Below are 20,779 nucleotides of genomic sequence, written 5' to 3'. Positions count from 1 at the left end.
TTTTTGGTGATAAAGGGAAACAGATGCACATATTTTTAAATGTCATTAGCCAGCATGCTTAGCCTTTCTCATCTTAAGACTTTTCAAAAAGCTGCTATTTGTTACATGCTTATATTTACATACAGTATTCAAAAGTTTTTATATTTTATGGTCACTTTTCACCTGCTGTCCTGCTACACAAAGCTTTAAAATGCTCTGACATTTCTCAGAGATGCATGTTGGAGCAAGCCTAAACACAAGGATGAAAGTGTACCTTATACAATAGAAGACACCAGGCTAAGATATATTTGTAGACTGACCCTGATGTACATGCCAGACAATATAACATCATAGGCATAGTATTTTGTAACAGGAAGATGGAGAGCATGAGTAAAATAGCACATGCTTGCCTTGACATATACTCTACCTTGTCTATTACCAACCCCTTGTTTATTTTTACAGCTCTGTTCATTTCTTTCAATCAGTAATTTCGAATCACACTTGCCTTGGAAAGAGATCATGCCATCTGCATTCATCATAAAGCTTGACTAGCAAATACATGTCTTCTCCTTGTTGGATGTTTGATTTATATCAGAATAGTCAAATACTGTAACATATCATTAACTTTCTGTTTCCTCTGAATAATCAGACACATTATTACCACATTACATTGGCTCCTAAAATGTATCTAAAATGTAGGCAGACAATGGGTTAAAACATGGATAATTTCATGTTAAAGCATTCTGTACATGTTGCAGTGTACTACAGGGAATTTCAATAGTTATGCATGTTACTGAAGAAAAGACAGAGAAAGTATAGATTTGATATTTGTTCCTGGACCAATATGCTAATAGCAATTGTCACCCATTGCTATTTTAAATTGATTTTGTGAAATGATCAGTTTGGACTCCAAATCTTGGGCCAGATGGTGCAAACAGGCACAGCTCCATTGACTTTCAATGTAAACTAATGTTGATTTATACCAATGGAAGATTTATCTTAATATGCTTTGTTGCAGTCAGTAAACTATCCCAATACAAATGGGGCCGCAACACGCTTATTAATATACAATATTCCCAGTTGCATTTAAAACAATGAGGAGAGCGTTTTTTTGTAGTGTACGTAAGATGACAAACAAGAAGATTTTGAATCAAGGCAGTCACTCCTTAGTTAATCCTTTCATAGCAGAGTTATCAGAAGAGTTTGTGATCTTATGTACCATATGTGCAGCAATGCCCAAGCATTTAAGGCTTCTCAGAAGGACTGAGAGAGAGCGAGAGCACTGCATCTCAGTTTTGTGGGAGTTTATTTTTCAGTGAAATCATAGCCTTAACTTTGCTGTAATGCTCAGTAGTTTTTGGATTTAATTTCCTGCATTGTTTTAAATTCATTAATGAAGAGAAAAGGAGGGGAGACGGGACCTCAGGCAAAACTAATAAAGACATTATACTCCTCTTCTGCTAGGTCTTTGAATAGTACTTATTATTACAATGCCATGATATCCCATTTGCTGGGACTGCTGCATAATTAGTATATGGCATGATAGAGATGAAAGAGAGTGAAAAGTGGAACATGTTCTAAAGGGCAGAAATTTGGGGTTTATTTCTGAAGTTAAACTTAATATTTCCTAGTAATTCTTGTCTGTGTCTATTGCTATCTCCAGAAAATCACCTTTACTTCTGCTTTTTTAAGGCCTGATCCTGAGAGATGTGAGCCCCATACGTTCCATTGTAGTCAATGGGAGTTGCAGGTGCTCAACACTTTTCAAAGTCAGGTTATAACTCTCTTCCCAACTTTAAAATGGCAACTGCTTTTTTTAGGCCTTCAGAAAGTGGAGGTATGGCATCTCTGTTCTCTGTCACCCTCCTTGGTTTAACTACCCATCCCAGATTCCAATTTAAAATTAGCGTCTTGGTCTTCAGAGCTTTCACTGGATTCACGCTCCCTATTTTACCAATATTCTGCAAGTCCCTTTTCTGCTTATTCTGTTCCTCCAGTCTTTCTCCTAACCACGAGTTTGCACAGTTGGAGGTTGCTCCTTCACTTCTGTTGCTTCTTTTGTCAAGAACATTTTTAGCTTATGATTGACCCTAAAGCTTTTTGGATGAAAGGCGCTCTATAAGGTACGCTTTAGTGAGTTATTGTAGACTGTCTCAGAATAAGAAAGTAAAACACTGACAGGCTGTTACATTTGCTGCACTTGTACATGTGTGTTCTACTGCGTGCATAGCCAATGTTGTTTACATGTTGCATTTGCTACATGTTACGAGTACTGTTTATATTCACAAGACACCTGTACTTGTACAGAATGCTCTGAACATACTCAATTCTATCACAAGGCAGAAAGTGCTGTGAACGTAACAGCCAAACTCCAAAAGTGATTCTAGTTAAACAAAGGCTAAATTTCATGTAGAGCTATTTCTATTCCATTTATATCAGTTCTTATATGGCTCTCATCACCTTACTATCTGAGTGCTTGCACAGTTACTGTGCTAATATGCACCAAGGACCTGCCATGTGTGCAAATCAGGTCTTTAGGTCTTTGCTCTGATATGCAAATACAAACACAAGGGTTTGCATACTTAGATAATCACACATGTACAAGGAAAAAGTTGGCACACAATTTCTAAGGCCAATATAGGGCCCTTTGAGAACTCACCCCTAAAGAATCAGCACTTCTCAAGATAAGGGTTGTGGTGACGACGCAGGAAAGGAAACAGAACGCTAGGTTTGTGGTAGTTAGAGAGTTTTACAAGTTTTTTGTAAAAAGCTTTTTAGGAAAACTTTTTTTGGGGTTTTTATTTTTTTTTTTATTTTGTTTACAACTTTTTTTAGTGGTTACATTCTTGCGTATAGAAGAGCTAGGCAGTATACATGCACATAAGATAACGAACTTATCTCTTGAGCGCGTGAACACTAGCTGCGAGGGTACAATTAAATCAGCCAAATAAGTTTCCCAAACACAAACGCTGGATTGAAGGTCACTCCTGCCTCGTAGCCATGGGAGCAGTTTGCCGCGCCTGTGGACTGGCGATTCGGGAGCTATGCATCTCTACAAAGGGTCATGCACTCCAGTGGGTGCTGAGGCCACTGATTACCTTTCAGGAAGTGTTCAGCCCCTCATGACATTGGCACTTAAGCCTGAATATAAAATGAAATAGAATACTGAAACCCTTTGGAAAAACACATACACAGGTTCAAATAACCTTTTCTAAAATATAGTTCTATCTGAGGTAAAAACACACATGCAGAGTGTATGAGTTAGGAAACATAAATGTTAGCTACCTTAAAACAGAGCTTTTAATGCTGACAGAACTTTTAACTGATGCAGTATAGCTGCATACTTATCTAGTACTATTGTGCATTATCCTTGGGGACTACAAGTTACATAAAGAATTATGCTCTCAATGTGGTCTCTCTAGCATATGACAATAATTGGAGGATGAAATTAACAGAAGAATTGAAAGCTTCTTCTTTCAAATGAAATAGACAGTCAGACAACAAGGTAGGTATGGTGGTTGAGTGAAATGAGTAAAGGACTGGGAAGGAGGAGTGCTTGGTTCTAACTTTGCCCCTGACTTTGTTGAAGTCAACGGGATGCACTGCTGAAGTTAATGGGAATTTTGCCATTTACTTCCGTATGAGCAAAATCATGCCATAAGCTCTGCTGCCTCCATTTCCCCATCTTTAAGATGAGGATATAAATATTGTGTCAGGGTTGTTGGGAGGATTAATTAGATAATGCCCATAAAATACTACATAAATGCTTATTATTTACCTATCTATATTTAGTTATTGGATTATTAACATCATAAGAAATGTCATCGTTCCAATACTGTACGTATGTAAATACAATTTTAAAAACCTATATGGACACTAATCATTCACTTTCAAGTTCACATAAGCCCTGTGCTAAATGGAACTACCCTCCTGCACAAGTTTAAATATGTTGTTTAAAACAGTACAGAAACATGATACTTACAAATAATCTTCTTTCGGTCTTTTTATTTCCCATGATCTGTTCCTTTTGATTCACACGTATATGTCAACCTGCAATAGGGTAAGTCTAGATTACCTTCCAAAGGTAGTACTTTCAGCTTTGGAAGACCTGCAAACTGTGTTTTTCAGACAGCCTTCCAGCGATTGACAATCTCATTCAACTGTGGAGTGATATGTCTGATGACACTGCCTGCTGTTCTCGAAGATTTGATTACTTAGCTAGAACTTTTACTTGGTATATACTGCTGTATGTTCTTAGCCTTTTCCGCATGCATTTACAACTCCATGGCAGATGTACCATGAGCTCTGTGGTGTATCAAATGTCACTGTTCTTTCATTGGAGACAACAGCAGAATTCACAATGAAGTAGAAAATAAAGTTAGGAAATATTAAGCAACTACACAATGTAATAAAATATGTGGAACATGTTATCACAGCTCCCATTTACCAGTCTTATGGAGCCCAAGATAAATATATAGTACATGTAACTTGTGATGTGTTAAATGGCATAGGTAGTCTACAGTGTAGTAGACAGACATTTTCAGGCAAAACCTAGGTTGTTTAGTTTATGCGTTACAGTTATGATTTATGGGTACAGTACAGGAGACAAAAAAAACAGTAGACGCACATAGAAGGGATTTGAAAATGACAGAAGCCTTTTATTTTTCATTCCTGGAGTCAATATTGAATAATTCAATAATAAACCCCTGACTCAAAGGAACTGTACTGACAAACAGTCAGATTGATGCTCTTTCAATAGGCTGCTTCTCCGGTCCCCACAGACCCTCCCAATTCTTCTCAGGATCCCACTCTGATTTCTTCCACTTTACTTCTTTCTACCTCCAAAGCCATGTGTTGCAATCGCCTTGTCCGTGTATGTTGTGTGTATCTTTCTCTGGGCATGATCAATAAAGTAAATGAGAGTCTTTCCACTGATTTCAATGGTTTTTGGATCAGGCTCTTAGAGGTGTGAGAACCTGTCAATACTTTCCTATGAGCCTCTCAGAGGTGAACAGTACAGAGGGACATGATGTGTTCCCAGGTTGGGTCTTGGGCTGGTGTGCTGAAAAGACAATGCATTGAGCCTTAAAATGGAAATAGCATCATGAATAGAAGAGTATAGCGCTGAGCTATGGGTTCTGCATTGTGCATGTTCATGTGATCAGCGCGTCATACGAAGTATTTGCATGTAAAATTTACTTTATTTTTATGTCCTTTTTATTTATTTAATTAACTAGTTAGTTCCATTATTTTTTGTGGCTGCCTGTTAATGCTGTTCTCATTAATGTTGCAAAAGGGATCTGTATCTAAGAGGGGCTGAACTACATGCTTCTTGCCTGAATGGGGGAAATCAATGTTAAGGAGTGGAAGTTTGCAGTCCGTGGGTGTGTATCCTTTTCAGGGGATGATGCGGTCCTGTGTTAATGCACCATTAAGGTTTTTACAGCTAAAGGACTGTAGAAAGGGCCAGTCATATTACATACATGTAGTATTTCTAGTCCTGTTTTCTGCTTATCTTTGTATTTTATTATTTATGACCTAAAATGTGCATCATGAAACATTCAGGATTTGAAATGCTGCCATTGCTGTTGGAGTTTTAGCTTTTTCATTTCCTGTGCAAGCTTAATAGTGCATTCATGTAGGGCTTTTTTCCTAGTTATTTGTTAATAAACACTCAGAAGTAAAAAAAAAATATACAATTTATTTTCTTACCTATTTTTAGGCCGTATCCCCCATCTTTTTTTGCTTATTATTAATGGATCACAGTGTACAGTAGTTCTCCTGTTTCGGTTATTTCCTTGTTAATGTGTCCCAGTATCAATACAGAAGTATATACGCAGCTCCGAGAATAGCTTTTCTTAGGTAAATATTGCTACAAAACAACAAATGGAGCACACAATATTTTATATGAGCCTGATAAAAATGGTACGGTTTTAATGAATTTTCCAGTGTCAGTGTAGACAGTGCTGGTTTCTTTTAAAATTGGTATTCAAGTAGATACAACCGAGAAAAGATTCCTTACTAGAATGTAATGTTAAACAAGAACAAACTGTTTCAGTAAAGTACCTGGAAGTGTCTCTTCAAAGTGTAGGCAGTTTAAAAATCATATTATTGAGATCTCATGGCTTTAGTTAGCTAGGTGCAGAACTCAGACCTTCTTATTCCTATGTATTGCTGTAAGTACAGCTGAATGGGGGGAGTCAAAGGCTGCTTTTAGCCACTTTCATGTTCCCCTCCCTCCAATCCTGGAGCCAATTTAGGCCCCAGTACAATTTAGAGCAGCCACAGGTGCACTGGCTAAAAATGGCCTTAAAGGGCTGTTCTGCCAGTTGGGTAGTCCTTGAGTGCAGCAGAACTCTGCCATGCCCACCCTGACTCCCTCCCACCATTCGATCAATTCTGCTTTATTCTGCTAGAGTGGCAGAAAGCAAGGCAGAATGATGGGTCTGGGATGTGGCCCATTATTGTCTAGCACCTAGTAGTGTGTAAGGCGCTTTGCAGAATACACATGAAGGGCTCAGTCCTGCAATGTGCCGAGCACCCTCTGAGACAAGGTGTGTGCCCTTTAATGAAGTTAAGGATGCAGAGCACTTCTCTGATGTGCTTGGCACCTTCCAGGATTGGGCCCTAACTTTTAGACTTGACAGACAAGGGTGTATATAATAACACACGAGGAAGGAGAGGGGTGAGGAAGGACATCCATATTGTGGGTCTGATTACACAGTGACTCAGTTTAGGAATTCAGGTATTTTGGTGCCCCATTCATATTATTATTACTTTGTATTTGTTCCTTAACATGTTTTGCTGAAGCCTCACAAATGATTTCCCCCCCCAGAAGATTGGTAGATCCGATTGAGCTTAATTCTCTATAGAGGGAAATTAGGTGCTTGTTCTAATCAATACACTGAGCCAAACTTTTTATTTTTCTCTTAATGAACTTTAATGGTTTTCAAATGTCCATGCAAAGTGCTAGAGTGACAGTATGAAAAATTGAGTGGAGTCCTCTGTGACCATGTAACAGATATGACATAATAGTGTAAACTTCCCCACACTGCTCTTCAAATGGGTTTCAGATTCTACCTGGAGGGACCACCTCTAGTGCTGTCAGGATGACTCAGTTCCTCTTGTCAACATGGGTACCAATTAGTGCCAATTGTGCAGGTAGTTTTTTTTTAAACAGACACCTGACCATTATGAACTGATTTGGCAAGTAGCTTATTTCCCATAGGCCACTGAAGAGCCATCAGTTGGTAGTGACTTAGCATAGCTGACAACGCAGGTCGGAGTCAAACCATTAAGGTGAAGGACTGAATATATCATTGTCAAGCCCTGAGAAATATCTCTCTCAATCTGCCAAGGCCCAAATGTGGGCTGCAATGTGTGACAAAGACACAAAAATTATTCAGGCAAGAAACATGAAATACAACAGGATTCAGTCCTTTAGTGTAAGCTGGACTCTGTGTCATCACAGTTTCATGTTTCCTTGTTCCTGAGGTAAATAACTTTTGACAGCAAAAGAGAGGGAACATCAGAAAGGTGGGACACAGAAGTAACTTTGGGACTAATGAGTGACATATGTTGGAATGAAGGACATTTGAGAGGTATGCTTAAGACACCCAGTTTTCAATTTGTAGACTAGAATACCTACATATATGACAACTGTCATGAAGAAAATCAGCCTCTGTGTGAAAATAACAAGAAAGGGTTTGCACAATCTTTTTTTCTGCATGGGAGACTTATTTAAAATGTCTTGGTTGTATCCAGCTGGTTGGTACCTCATGTGCTGCATAGCATTGTGTGACAGACCCAAAGACTACAAATCTGAGACTGCTGATGTTTGCTCTCCAGTTAATGGGCCATAAGAGACTTCACAGTTTAATCTTTGGATGTGAAGCAGTCACTCAGCTTAGCTGCAAAAATAAAGCCATGGACCAAACAGCACTGCAGTAAATAGTTTAGGCAGTGTTTAAAGGCACTAAAATCTGGAGGAAGTTGAAGTATGTTTTCAGGGAAAATTAAGTAAACTATTTTAGAAAATCATACATGTAGGCCCTGTTTCATCAAGTTATTTAATTATGTGCCTAACTTTAAGCATATCATTAGCTCCCGTGAAGTACCTGGTTGAGTTGGGGCCATTAATAGCAAATGTATAGCTATACCTTTCGTCTCTCCTGGGGGAACAGCTGAGCATCTCTCATGGCCAAAAAGATTCCCATTCCACTATTTCCATCAAGGCCCTTATTTCATGGCCACCACATCAGCTGCTAAAAAGAGCTTTGTGTGGTTTCCCGTGGAGAGTATCCATGCTATTCCTGAATTAACCAGAGGAATTATTAGGAGCAACATAAGAAATCCCTTCCCTCCTTCTGGAGCTAGTGTTTGCTATCTTTGTAGCACATCCAGCCCCTTGTGAAAAGAGAGTGAAGCCCTGAGCTAGTATTTCAAACTTGGTGTGCTCTGCATTGCTGCTAGATTGCCTCCGGCAATCCTTTCTGAGACAGTCTTTTATTTCATCATATTCCACCTAATTGAGACAAAGAGCCCAGTTGCAGGTAAAACCAACAAAAGGTACTTTATTTAAACAGACATTTCTTAGCAGGAGAGAGTGCCCCAATCATCTTCTCTTTTCAATCCACCAACTGTCTTGTCTCATTTATTTCCCTTTGCTGAGAGAGTAGCATACACAGAACACTGCGTATTCTTATTCTGAGAATCCCACCAAGTGGCACTAAACATCTAAGGTATGATGTACCCTGGGCATTGGAGAAAAAGGAAACAGTCCCAACCTTTAACTCAACTGTTAAATCTTTCATCAGAATGGATATAACTTTATTTCTAAGGTCAAGCTTAATAAAAAAAAAATGCTAACATATTGTAATGACTTAACATGAGAAATCAGGATAGTAAATGCCATGGAAGAAAAATTTTATTTTAAATTAATTGTGGAAAATATGAAATATAGATACTATGGATTATGGACAGATAATATGGATGAATAGAATTACATTTTGAATTGGATTCATACATCAGACACCTGCTATATGGCCCTGATCCACAGACCATCTATCTAACTGTTAAGAATCCTTCCCTTGATTTCAGTGGGCTTTCAATCAGGCTTCATATTATTATATGAGGGAGAAGCTCTCACATTTACATTGTTTGCAGCAAACATTTGATAGTCAGCAGGGGATAGCCTTCAGGACAGAGAGGTACCTTCTCTGTATCCTGTGAAATTCCATTGATCTTTTACTGAGATATAAAGTGTTAAAAATTGCCATTTCCCCTCTCTCACTTTTGTTCCTCAGGAAAATTATTGCAGCTTGCCAAAATAATAACTAAACACAAACATTCTAAAGCCAGGCTCCTGATTCTGCCAAAGTAGCAGCAGCATGCTCTGCAGTGGAAACACATGGGGACTGCTGGTGCAGATGCATCAAAAGGGGGAAGGAAGCCAGGTTGCTCTCACTTCAGACTTGGTTCATGGCCCAAATACCCCTCTGGATCACAACATGTGTCATGAACCTCCCCACACCTCCTGGTTGGACGGGGAGAGAGAGCCAGGCTGGACTGCTCCACCCCCGGCGCCGCCCATAAACCCTTCCAAATTCAGAACATGGTTTAATTGGCCCATCCTCCTCTACTTAAGAGCCCATATAGGAGATGCTGTTCCCCCAATTGTGAGGAGAGGGGAGAGAGACAGGCCAGATTTCCCCAAATACTCTCTGGAACCAGTACACAGACCCAGTCTTTGCTGCAGTGTTGAAGTTCAAGGTTCAAACCCGGATGATGATGTGAGATATGGGTGCTGTTACTGTTGTGAATAATATAATTGGATCTACCTTTTTTCTTTAACAAAAATCTAGGAAACTACATAAAATATATTACATTAAAAGAGTGTTATTTAGGTTGTATAGTTGAGTACTCAAGAGCTAGGAAACATCAGATCTGCAGTTGCTGGAGCAACGTTAATTTTGCCCCCTTGTGTGTATGCATTCTGATAGTCTTTAATTACATGACCACATACCATTTTTTTCCACAAGACCCTGCCTCATTCAGTGCACAGGGTGAACTCATAAGGGGGCTGACTTAAAATTGGACAATCCTAAATCTGGTATTTTCAGACTTTCGAGAGTTTGACTTTGCAACCTAACAAGCATTCTTTTAACATAGTATTTTAATATAATTATTAGTATATTTGTTATATGCATTCCAGGCTGTCTTTTTTAAAAGCATCTGTCTATTAGGCAAATGTGCTTTCTCATTACTTATGCAGTATAAGGCACTGAATGTAGATCATTGGCATGTTTTGCATTTCCCACTGTTGCTGTATCATACAGACACACACACACACAAAAAGAAGGCCAGAGGCAAAGTGTTTGTTTCTTCCTTCATCAAAAATCATCTGAAGCAAGACTTAACAAATGTGGACTATTGTATTGGCTTTAATTTATTTTTGTTATTAATGGATCTTGATGATTTTATTGGAGGTGCTACATAATTGCTAGACTATTAGATGAACTGAAAGCAGGTGCTGATCTAAATAAACATGTATGCATTGGACTTAAACTTACATTTTATTGAGTTTTCATATGAGTAAACAGATGTATAGTAAAATTTCACTTGGCAGGAGGGGATGCATAGATAGGTGGGGGTGAGTTTTAGCCTATGGTGAATTTGGCTGGGTTTTCTCTTTAGACCAGGGGTCGGCAACGTTCGGCACGCGGCTCACCAGGGTAAGCACCCTGGCGAGCCGGGCCAGTTTATTTACCTGCTGACGTGGCAGGTTCAGCCGATCGCTGCCCCCACTCACCGCGGTTCGTAGTCCTGGTCCAATGGGGGCGGCGGGAAGTGGCGCGGGCCGAGGGATCTGCTGGCTGCGGCTTCCCGCCGCCCCCATTGGCCCGGGACGGTAAACCACGGTGAGTGGGGGCCGCGATCGGCCAAACCTGCCGCGTCAGCAGGTAAATAAACTGGCCCGGCCCACTAGGGTGCTTATCCTGGTGAGCCGCGTGCCGAACGTTGCTGACCCCTGCTTTAGACCTTACCACTGCAGTATGTAGTTTTTCTAACCCTTGTATTTACTCCCAGAACACTGAGGTGGTGAAATAAAATAAATCCTAAATCTTCTCAAATAAGAAACATCCATACATGTTAATGTTATTAATATTATTATTTGTAGAGGTACCAACCAAGATTAGTGCCCCATTTTGCTTCCACTGTTCAGACACATAATCCCTGCCACCAAGAGTTTACAATCAAAATGGACCAAACAGACAACAGTTGGGAGGCAGAGAGAGGTGAAGTGACTTGCCCCATGTCACACAGCAAATCTACCTGAGAACAAAACCCAGGGCTCCTGACTCTCAATACAGTGCTCCATCCAGGAGCTCATGCTGCCTCCCATTGGATCACTAATGGGAACAATGTTTTCACAATATATCTGGACATAATACTATATGGAACTCTTACAGGAATCAATATGATTGATTTTTTTTTTCTGGTGTGAGTGAGAAATAAGATAGGGTAATAATAAGTGTAAAACGGCATATATTAACAATTTAAAAGCTCCTATAATAAGACGAATGCACATTTCTAAACTGATTGTACCTAAGGATCATTGTATCTGTGGTGATATCACACCTTGAAAATGATTAGAGGGAAATAGTTCATGCTTTGCAGAGCTGGGTTTCTAGCATCCTTCTCAGGTGCAGCAGCATTTGTAGTCTCTTTGATCAATCAGCCTGCCAAAGACTTGAATCCCCACCAGATGGCCGCTCACAAGTTACATCTAGACAGGAAATAATTTTCACATCCTATGAGAATTTTTGAAATTTTGAAATGTTTTGTATCCCAGATTGGGAGGAATAGTCTAAATCTTGAAAATGTGCATGAATCAACAAACCATTTTTCTTCTTTTGTAGGTTCAGGTAGGGTTACCATCCGTCCGTATTTCCCCGGACATGTCCGGCTTTTGCGTCTCTAAATAGCCGTCCGGGAGGAATTGGTAACAAGGTTAAAATGTCCGGGGAGGTTTTCTCCCTCGCCTCCCTCCCTCCCTTCCATGCAGAGTGTGGCTGCTGATTGGGCGTCTAGGCTGATTGACCCACTCCCATTGGCCTCCAGCAGCCAGAGCCCTCCCCTGCTCCCCCCTCCCTCTCTCTGTAGTCCTGTGTAACACACAAACCGACCCACGTGGAGCCAGAATGGTAAGAGGAGTGGGTGGGGGGGGCAGTCAGGGAGCGGGGGAGTGTTGGATGGGTCCCCAGCCTCCACCTGCCATCCCCCCTCTGTGCATCCCCCCCTCCGTGGGTCCCCCCTCCCTGTCTGCCTCTCCCTTGTCTGCGTGTACTGCCAGAGCCAGCAGCAACTGCTGTCTGCTGCCCCCGGGTCCTAGTGCCCCCATCCACTAATGGGAAGACAGGCTGCCCTTACCCTGCCCTTCCACCCTAGCCCTGAGCCTCTCCAACACCCCAACCCCCCCAGCCCCAGCCCTCATCCCCACACACCCTAATCCTCTGCTCCATCCTTTAGCCCCCTCCTGCATCATGAACCCCTCATCCCCAGACCCACAGCCCTCACCCCTGCATCCCCTCCTATCCCCAAACTCCCTCCCAATCCCCCTCCCCCTTCCCACACACCCCCTCCTGCCCTCAAACTTCCTCCCAAAGCCTGCACCCCCTCCCTTTGCACTGCCTCTCACCCCCAAACTCCATCCCAGAACCTGCACCCCTCACCCCCTCCTGCACACCCACCCCCTGCCCCAGCCCGGAGCCTGCACCCAGCACCCAAACTCTATCCCAGAACCTGCACCCCTCCTGCACCCTAATCCCCAGCCCAGGACCTGCACCCCAGACCTCCTCCCCCCACCCTACCCCCCTCCCAGAGCCTTAGGCAGGTGGGGTGGGGGGTTCTGGGCACCACCAAAATTTCTACAACCCTGCCACCCATGCGAGTGGATAAGGGTCAGGGCAGTCAGGGGACAGGTAGGGTCCTGGGGGGGGGCAGTTAGGGTAGGGGGTTCTCAGCAGGGGGCAGTCAGGGGACAAGAAGCAGGGGGGTTGGGGTTCTGAGGGGAGCAGTCAGGGGGTGGGAAGTGGGAGGGAGTGGATGGGGCGGGGCGGGGCTAGGGCGGGGCTCCCCCCTCCCCAGTGTCCTCTTTTTTGTTTGTGGAAATATGGTAACCCTAGTTCAGGTCAATTGAAATGTTGTGTTTGGATAATTTCACTCCCCCCCACCCCAAAAAAATTGACCTTCTTTATTTTTAAACCTTTTTTTAGTTTAAATTTACTAACATGTTGACATGAAAAGTCACTTCGACAAAAAATGTTCCCAAACCTTTTTGTTCTGAAAATATCAAAATCAGACAAATTCAAAACTTATTCCCTAAAATTTTGTGAGTCTAGGAGATTTGTCAAAACTAAAACTGTTCAGGTAAAAAAAAAGTGTTTAAAAAGTTTTAACCATGTCTACTACTCTTGGCTGAAAGGGAGGGATGCTGCCAGAATTCTACAGAAAAAATAAGAGAAGTAGAATATATGTTAACAAATGCTTTGAGATTTAAAGGATTTTTTAAAATTAGCAAATTGTGAAGAGCCAGATTTTCACCCCTGTGAGGATACCCATCTGAAATAAATAATCACGTACTAAAGGTACATCCCGTGCACCATATAAACATTACAAACATGGCCACAAGATGCAGTAGCCACCTCTCTGCAGTATGTTGTTGTGCTAAATGTCAGGTAGCATGTTGTGTCTCTATGAGTTCAGTTGCAACCTCTCCAAGCAGTAGGCCTTCCAGGTTCTAGTCCTCACTGGGTTCACATAAACACTCGCACACTTTGAATAACATAGAGGATTCCTTTACTAGGGCTGCCAGCAATCGAAGATGAAAATATCCTAGGCATACTTACTTTTATAGTATAATCAAAACAAAACAAAAAGCCTCACAGTTCCCAACCCATGCCGAGGGGCAGTGCATTACAGTTCAGGGATATGAAAGTAGCAAGTTCACAGTACAGCCCCTGTGCACCATTCTCCTGACTGCAGCCCTGTGTTATCCTCCCTCCCACAGATTCCCTGCTAACAGGCTGTGTCTCTGGCCAACTCGCTGGCCCCGCCTTCCAGGCTGTCTGTTATCCAGCCTTTCTTCTGCAGAAAGTTACAAGGCTGCTTCTTACAGCCTGCTGCTTCTTGCCAGGGGTCCGATTTTCAACCGGAACACCCAGTCGAAAAGAGACCCTCCTCAGCCCAGGGAAAATGAGCGAGTGAGTGAGGGTGGGGGAGAGCAAGCGATGGAGGGAGGGGGGATGTAGTGAGCAAGGCGGGGCCTCAGAGAAGGGGTGGGGCAAGGGTGTTTAGTTTTGTTTGGTTAGAAAGTTGGCAACCTGCCTCATGCATGGCTTCGGGCTCCTTCACATTGAACTCTGAGTTGTATTTCTTTTTTGCTGCACCCTGCAGTTGATCAGGAATTTTCCATCAAAATAATATTTGATGGAAAACATGGTTGTGGAAAAAAAATTGATTTCTTTCCCTTTGGGGAAAATCAAGCCAAAACATATTGATTTGGGTGGGCTTGATTTGAATGGAATATTTCATTTTATTAAGTGACCCAAAACATTTAATTCTGAGTCAGTTCAACATTAAACTACAATCAGATGGCACAATGGGAGATGTAATTCAGGGCCCCCATTCTCTCCTGTGTCCTGGGCTCCATGGAGAACTACATGTTCCAGGATGCAATGTGGCCTACCCTCTTACCAAGCAGCAAGGTGGGTGCATAATGGAAGATGTAGTCTAGTTAGAGAGCCTGGCCGATAGTAGAAAACGGGGGCATCAGGCACCCAAACTACAGCTCCCATCATATACTAAGCACAATAGGGAAATGCAGTTGAGTTTTTATCCAAATGAAGAGTTTCATTTCAGTTCAATAAACTAAAATAACACTTTTCAATTTGGGGAATGCCACAATTTTTTTTTTTTTTTTTTTTTTTACAATAAAAGCAAAAATGTTTTGACATTTCTGGATTGAATATTTTTCAGACAATTTCATTCTGCCAAAATTTTCAATATTTCAACTTTTTGGCCTATTTTGGGATGAAAATAAATGTTGAAATACTGGAATTTCATGTGGGATTGAAATTCTTTAGTTTGCTCAGCTATCCACTGGAGATTATGGAGTCCTTTTCTGGCTAAATGTTGAATTGCAGCTTACAACCATATCTAGTGATGAACCTGTAGGTTCAATACAATCATTTTCAGAAGTGTTGCTGAATGGTTATCTTCAATGCCAACTGATGTCTCCAATGCAGATGTCTTTCTTAATCACTGAAAATTTCAAGGATTCCTCCAAAGATCAGAAAATATAAGAATTACTCTCACCATTTTAAGAAGAACAACCTAGAGATGCATCACTTTAGCTTTAAGGCTTATTCTTTAAGATACTTCCTTTGTCAGAGAAAAGCTCTGATATTTCAACAGGGTAGGCTTGTACACTAGAAGAATATAAATGTTGATTCCCTTGAAATTCCATTTCACTTTTAGAAGCTTTCAAAACTTCAATAATCCACTAGAATCTAGACTGGTACATGCCAAAATAAATGTAGAAGAATTCTGTCCTCTTGGTAACTTTCTCACTGTAATAACCAGGACATATTCTGGAAATTCATTTGACCTGATGTCCCCATGAGCCACTGACTGGGGAAATATTTAAGGGACATTTGTTTCAGAATTCTTAGGGACACCAATAATCCGATAGAATAAATCAAGGATTAAATACTTTCCACAGCAAGTCCCCTAGTAAATCTCTTGTCCTTATTAAGCCTTTCTAATATGTTATATCTTAGACCCTTAATTTCCTTTAGGGAAACTTTCTGCTCTACAGTGTCTCCCCTCCAAAATATCCTTGGAATGTGATTTCAATCACAGCTTGTAGCTCATCAAATTGCCTGGGCTTGGGGGTTCCAAGAATTTTAAAATATCCTTCTTTAAATCCAGCAGGTTGAACTCAATCCAAGATCTGTTCAGCAAATCTGAGCACTGCTGCAGAGCCAGTTTGTCTGACCCTTCCTAATCCCTGCGACTACAAGCTCCAAGATGTAATGTGTGACCTTCTTCAGCTCTTCCATACTAGTTGGTATTGGGGATAGTGTGAAGACATAAAACAGGCATGAAAACAATAGGGAACGTGATGACGACTGGTGTGTATATTTTTGAAAGGGTTTAGTGGAAGGATTCTTGTTAATCAGGAGGGGCCACAATAATTGGGAGGACATCTTGTTTTATGAGTGGGATGGAGTAATTGCCAAAGAGAATTAAGCAAAGGAGCATAAGCATCCAATATTACTCTCATTCGCACTGCAACTTTAAATCTCAAAGCATTTGTTAACATATATTCTACTTCTCTTATTTTTTCTGTCCATGGTGGATTGGAACCTTGTGACTGGGGTACCCTATGTAATACATTTACAAATATTAATGATTTTTGTGAGGATTGCTGCTTAAAACCCTGTGTGGCAATGATGTGTTCTGGCATCTCAAAAGGAATGTAGTGGTTATGAGACCATTTTGCATCACAGACAAAATCTGTTATGTAGCAAGAAAGTCACTAAATTCCCAATGTCAGCGTTTTACAACCTTCCTGTTGCTCTCACACACGCATTCAAAACCTCACATTCACTACATAAAATTATTTCCACTTTTTAACACTTTCCATCTGAGGCACTCAAAGCACTTTACAAATGTCACTACTTGTTTACACTTGCAAGTTAATTTCATATTAAGATAAGGTGTGAATTTAAAGTGCAATAACTGTTCCTGAATAGCTCAATGGGTAGAATAAAGGACCAGACAGAAGACCTCATCATATTGTAGATGGAAAAATGGAGGCACGGAGAGGTTACGTGAATTGTCCAAGGTTGCATATTAAATCTCCAGTCCCAAAATTGGATCCATGGCCACCTGCGGCGCCAATGACTGTTGTGAGACTTTAGGTAGTTGGACTATGAGGACAGCTCATTGAATCATCATAGCCATAGGCCCGTAGAACCCAAAGCTCCTAGCTCTCAGTCCCATGCTGTAACCACAAGACCATTCTTCCTCCCACACAGAGTAAATTATGGAGTAATTTTAAGGTAATATCACCCTAACTTTACAATAACTGTTGAAGTTGAGTTTGAAGTAGAGTTGTAGCCCGTGTCGGTCCCAGGATATTAGAGAGACAAGGAGGGTGAGGTAATATCTTTTATTGGACCAACTTCTGTTGGTGATAGAGACAAGCTTTTGAGCTTACAGTGTTCTGTGTACCTCACCCACCTTGTCTGAAGTAGAGACATTTTGGCTTTTCAGTAATACACAATGCAATTTATGCCATAACCTTTTTTGGATCAAAATACTTTAAAAATAACTGAATTTAATATTGTTTCCTTGTGTCTTTATGCTTGTGATTTAATTTTTTAGAATAATAACGATCTTGACATTTGAATAATTAGAATATCTTTTCATTGACTGAATTATCAAAAATGGGGTAAAAAGAGAGAGTTTAATGTCCAGAAATCAAATTCTATCATGTTTCAGTGCTTTGCACACCTTAGTTTAACCTGGATTCCTTCAGAAATGTAGCTTTGCTCACTGGGAATGCATTACACTTGCCCTGGTTATGTAAGAAGAGAAATGAAAGCATTTTTACTAGGGAACATTTATCCTATATATTTCTAAATCGCTCTTCTTTTCACCTGACTCTTAATAGAAAAAAAATTCCTATTAAGCTTGTTTGGAGTGACATAAAGCAGTCAGGCTGTCAAATAAACACTGATAAATTTTCATTTATCTGAATTAATGATGGTCAATATATGTGGTAAAGCGGTATCCTTGTATATAATGCATTACACCTAAACTATGCACAGCTTTGTCCTTGCTACTGTGTTGGCCTTTTGTTACAAAGAGCAGTAGCAACAGTCAATAACCACTTAATAATGTTTTTCTCTTTCCTTTATTGTAGCTTTAGGTAAATTAGGCTCTCAGTAATTATCTTATTCATAATCCTCTGTCACAAGTCATATTTTCAGCATCTTGTGAAGCATAATTGGAAAATATTTTCTTTTTATGCACACTATTCCTATTCCCTTTTTAATACACCTTTACCCAGGAGTGCGTTACCTAGGAACAACCAAGTGAGCATAATTTCATACAGGTAATCAAATCACTCAAACATTGGCATATTTTCTTTAATTTCAGTGGGACAAAATGTTAACCTTCAAACAGACCTAGCCATTAAAAAAAGAATTTGAGGATACAGTTAGGACTCCTTATAAGCCTGTAGAAGGAAACATGAACAGAAGTGTTGTTATTTGAGTTACCAGTACTTTGTATTTTCCCCTACAGGCCACCTTATTTGATTAATACAGCACTGCAGTGGAATGAATATAGTTTGTCTAAAGTATGTATTATTTAAACTTTGGCTTGAAGCACTGGCTTATGGACTGTTTTGTAATTTGTTATTTTGTACTTTTTGTCAGCTTGATACTTGCAGATTCCAAAACATACATGAATTTTCAGTTCAACTTATAAGGTTGAACAAGAGGAATACAAAGGGCAGGGAAGAAATAGGCAAGTATTTAGCATTTTCTGGGTTGCAACACAGTACAGAACAGTTAATTTATTTCATCCCTTCCCAAATAAATCATGTGCTGAAGTGAGGATGAAAGCCTAGGCTAAATTGCAGATGCAAAGCTAAAGGAATAGTTTTAGGCAAAACAGATCTGTTAAAACAACACTGTCAAGGCTGGCATGGTAGGCCTAAAATGAAACCTCTGAGCTTCGGTTTGGTTTGTGGGCTTGAACACATATTTCAGTGCTCTGCCTGCTTGATCTTAGAAAGCCCAATTCTTGTAATTTTCAAAATCATGCCTACTCACAATAACAGATCAGAGAGTCAGAATGGATGAATGATTTGATCCTACTGATCATAAACAGATCCAGCACCCCTATGGGTTTGCTGATGGAGGGTCATCCAACAGAGTAGCTGTCATTTACGAATGTCACAGCTCTGGTTTTAAAGAAATCACTAAATTTTTCAGAATGAGCAGGAATATTTGTGATGATAGATGAAGTGTGGTTTGTTGTCTTTATTGTCTTCAAATATAAATCTTATACTTTACTATTATTGGACATTAGAGTACAGCAGGGAGTGGGTAGTAATTGCCTAAGCCCATTTTTTTTACTAACCATAAGAACAGCCATATTGGGTCAGACCAAAGGTCCATCTAGCCCCGTGTTCTGTCTTCCCATGCCAATGCCAGGTACCCCTGGGGGAATGAACAGAACAGGTAATCATGAAGTGATCCATCCCCTGTCGCCCATTCCCAGCTTCTGGCAAATCCATGCCCAACCTGGCTCTGGCTAATAGCCATTAATGGACCTATCCTCCGTGAACTTATCTAGTTCTTTTTTTAACCTTGTTATAGTCTTGATGATTAATTTAAAAAAAAAATCCTATTTTCAGTTTGGCCAAAATCTGCTCATAGATATATACATGCAACCCCAGGGATTTCACTGGTGTTTCATGGGATTAACTGAGGGCAGAATTTGGATCTCATCTAAAGCTCTCCCTGTCTTGTAAGACTTTGCAAATAATAGCCTAGTTTCAGTATGTACGATCTCACCTAGTTTTGTCTGTCTGTCTATTTACCTGATAGTTGAAACCTTCTCTTTGATTTGCTAAGAAAGCAGTGGGAAAACCTGGTCATTCAGCACAAAGCCTTTTCAAAGTCTCCAAACTTGTAGGCCTAACAAGAACTCAGCTAACATCTGTCTTGATTTGTCTACTGTGGTATAGCTAAAGTTCAGTTGCGCATACCCCACATGAACCCCCACCCCAGAAAAAAGAAATATCAGACACTTAAAAATTCTCTTGAGAAGGGTCCAAGCTGCAATTTTTGGATACTGAGATGAACTTTTAAAAATATTTGGAAGGGTTTTGCACTGTGATTTTGGTACAAGTTCATCTTTGCTTTCCAGGAGCTCAGTCAAGCCAGACAGATCTTTGATCCTCTCAATCATCTTGTTTCACATTGGTGCACCTAATGTCCATTCTGAATAAGATTGTGCTAATGCAGTTATTTCATCGTGAATATTACCTTTACATTTGCAGCAGATCCCTTTAATCTTCCTCTTGGAGCAAGTGAAGAATTTCTGTCTAAAATTTACGAGTTTGATCACTGCAGTTCTGGGGTCTACAAACAGCTGGCTGCAGCTCTAGTTTCTTTGTGCTATAGTTAACAGCCCACCTATATCACCTTTGATTAAAGCTTTCATCCACAGAAGATAGTTTTCTATCTAGGAAGTTGCTTTCTTTGAGCACTTACTTATAGTTTATTAAGAGAGATCTAAGAAAGTCCTTGGCACCATGACTTACTGGTACAGGTAATCACAGTCACTGTGGTTTAAAATTAGTAATAGTTTATTTACATTAAAAAGCAAGGCTGGTTGGTTCAAAGAGCACCTGTTTAATCAAGGATTGCAAGCCATATTTGTACATACCACTTGGTGCATAGCTGAATAGAATACAAAAATGTAGCTGAAAATTTTTCTCTTTCATGGGAGAATTATGAGCAGATACAGTCACTTCATACTCAGGACAAGATCAGAGGATATCATGCTGTAGAACATAATGGTATGTGTCTTCTCGCACATTCCTCTAACTTAACTAAGTTACATGGGATCACTACTGATTTAAACCAGCTTAAGCAAGAGGAGAATAAAGCTCACTGTCTTCAAGGTATCTGCATATTCACTTGTACGACTC

The 20,779-nt window shown here is 40.4% G+C and overlaps 1 protein-coding gene across 2 annotated transcripts in view; it reads left to right on the top strand.

The window, feature by feature from the left end:
- Nucleotides 1-20,779, top strand: part of CDH8 (cadherin 8) — a 223,399-nt gene that overhangs the window by 16,996 nt on the left and 185,624 nt on the right. The gene's annotated exons all lie outside the window — the stretch shown is intronic.

Source organism: Malaclemys terrapin, chromosome 14 (genome assembly GCF_027887155.1).
Source record: "Malaclemys terrapin pileata isolate rMalTer1 chromosome 14, rMalTer1.hap1, whole genome shotgun sequence".
NCBI lineage: Eukaryota > Metazoa > Chordata > Testudines > Emydidae > Malaclemys > Malaclemys terrapin.
This window is presented reverse-complemented; position numbering and strand designations above follow the sequence as displayed.